The sequence below is a fragment of the Cynara cardunculus genome (genome assembly GCF_001531365.2).
Source record: "Cynara cardunculus var. scolymus isolate 2C chromosome LG 12, CcrdV1, whole genome shotgun sequence".
Taxonomy (NCBI): domain Eukaryota; kingdom Viridiplantae; phylum Streptophyta; class Magnoliopsida; order Asterales; family Asteraceae; genus Cynara; species Cynara cardunculus.
This window is the reverse complement of record NC_037539.1, coordinates 6,769,523-6,771,951: the sequence shown is the minus strand read 5'-3', so window position 1 is coordinate 6,771,951 and position 2,429 is coordinate 6,769,523.

The window sequence follows — 2,429 nt, the reverse complement described above, 5'->3', positions numbered from 1 at the left end:
ATCATAAGGATGCGATAACACCAACTTATCGCATCATAAAGATGCGATAAACAAAACTCATCATACATAACGATGCATTACACCAAACTCATTGCATCACACAGATGCGATAACAGTTTTCCACATAATCACAATCACAATTTTAACATACAGTTGATTATGTCACCCTTATTCCAAAATACACATTTCCTAATTATGTCACCCTTATTCCAACCAATAGGTAATAACATATCAAAATCTAAAATTATGCTAATAGATAACATATAAACATATTCAAAATTCTCAAGTATGAAACCATACGGTTTCTTCATCAAAAGCAAATCAAATGATGCTTTAAAAGTAAAACTCACTTTGTAAACACAGTAGATTGAAGACTTTATCAGGTAACAATTAATCAGATAAAATCACGTAAGTTTTCTTCTCTTCTTCCTTCTGTTTGTTCGAACAGGAACCAAAGAACCACACCAACTTTCTTTTCTTCTTAACTCTTTTTAATTCTCCCAAAAATAAATGAAATGACAGACGTACACACACACACACACACATATAGAGGTGAGTTATTATACAACCCCTTACATTTGTACAACCAATACAACTCAATCTCAACCATGCATTTAATTTAATATGTAATTTTATTGAAGTTTTGATTATTTCCTAATATAAAGTACTGATCATAATTAATGAACCTTATTAATCTTCCATAAATATTTAAATCATAACAAATGAACTCTCATCGTTTCCATAAATATTTCAATTTAGTGGGTTGTATTGGTTGTACAAATATGATGGATTGCATTTGAAACAAACTATCTCTCTCTCTCTCTCTCTCTCTCTMTATATATATATATATATATATATATAACCATTCAAGGGAGAACTGAGTTGTTTGTGGTAACTGTGAGAACCAATATCAACCAATCATTTTAATACATTAATTATTACATTTAAACAAATTTAAAAGGGTATTTCAGTCAATTCCTAAATTAAAATTAGATTTTAATTTTTAAATTAGAAGCGTTTCATAATATATAATTAATATTGATTTACATTCCAAATTTATACAGTGATATTCAGAATGATACAAATCCAGGTTTTTTTCTCATCCATCTTTGTATATTGTGTTCAACCTGATTTGTATCACAGTGTGTTATCCAAATTTATTATCATCACAACGTTTAGTATACTTACTTTGTATCTGTATTAGTTGTTCAGCTTTGTAATATGTTTGTGGTACCCTGTGGTATTTAATTTATGAACCTACTTTATTTATTACCGCTATACCACCACGATAACCGTGGTTGCAAATCAAGGTCCTGACAGCAATTTCTGCAATCGACCATTAACTGCTTAAATATTACATATGAATTTAATAACTACTCGCATGTGGCTTTTCATTATTTTTCTGGACCATTTCATTTGACTGATAATATGGCTGACACCGGGTAAGTAATGGCATTAGGTGGTCAACACAGAGAAGAATCCATGAAAAATAAAGTGGCAATTGACAAAAGCAAAGAGTTGCACCTGAAGAATGGTCTTAGCCGTCCATGGCACTGTCCATGGTTMTGCTYTAAATATARCATCTACAGCCTGAAAAACACATGCAAGTATTCAACAAAATGAAGCAYAGGGGGTTGAGCAAGTTTCACCTTTACTGCATGGAGTTGAGAATCTTTTCTCTCTCTCTCCAACAAATTCAAAAAATTAAAAGCATAGTAAGAAGATAATCAATGTTATTGTATCTCAACAACGCATGTTCTTGTTTCCACTTCCGCTGAAGCACAATTGTGTTGTACATTATGTCACGCATAAATGCTACTCTGTTACATGGATGTTTCACTTGCACAGTCTTCATCTTTATTGAAATCCTTCCATTGATTATCAATGGAAAGCATACGTAGCATCATTGAAGTCAATGCAACTATGCAAGTATCAACTAACTCAAATAATTACCTTTCTAAGGTTTGAAGGCCAATCATGCTTCACATTTGGTTGGTTCGGTTCTGGTTCTAGAGCCTCTCCTGCCAACGTATCTTCTGCAGTCTCCTGGATGGTGTAATCCAAAGAAGAGTTTTCATCCTTAAAACATGAAAATCTCCAGTTCTACACAAAAACATTAAACCTTCTCAATTCAAAATAATAAATCAAACTCATATGGAACTCACTGATTGCTTTATTACAAAGAGATGCAAAGACTCAACATTTAAAACGTGAATACCTTTTCTTAATAAAGGAAAAAAACACTTAATGAATGAAGTAAATGCCATCAAAGAGCTACAACTGAAAAAAAAAAAATGCCATTGTGAAAGTGGTGTTCATGAGGATTTAACATACGTCCCAATTACTAAAGCTTCTCTTTTGTTAGGTACACTTTCTCTCAGTACTATAGTTTGCTATTCCAAACCAAACATACAAACATTGATATGCTC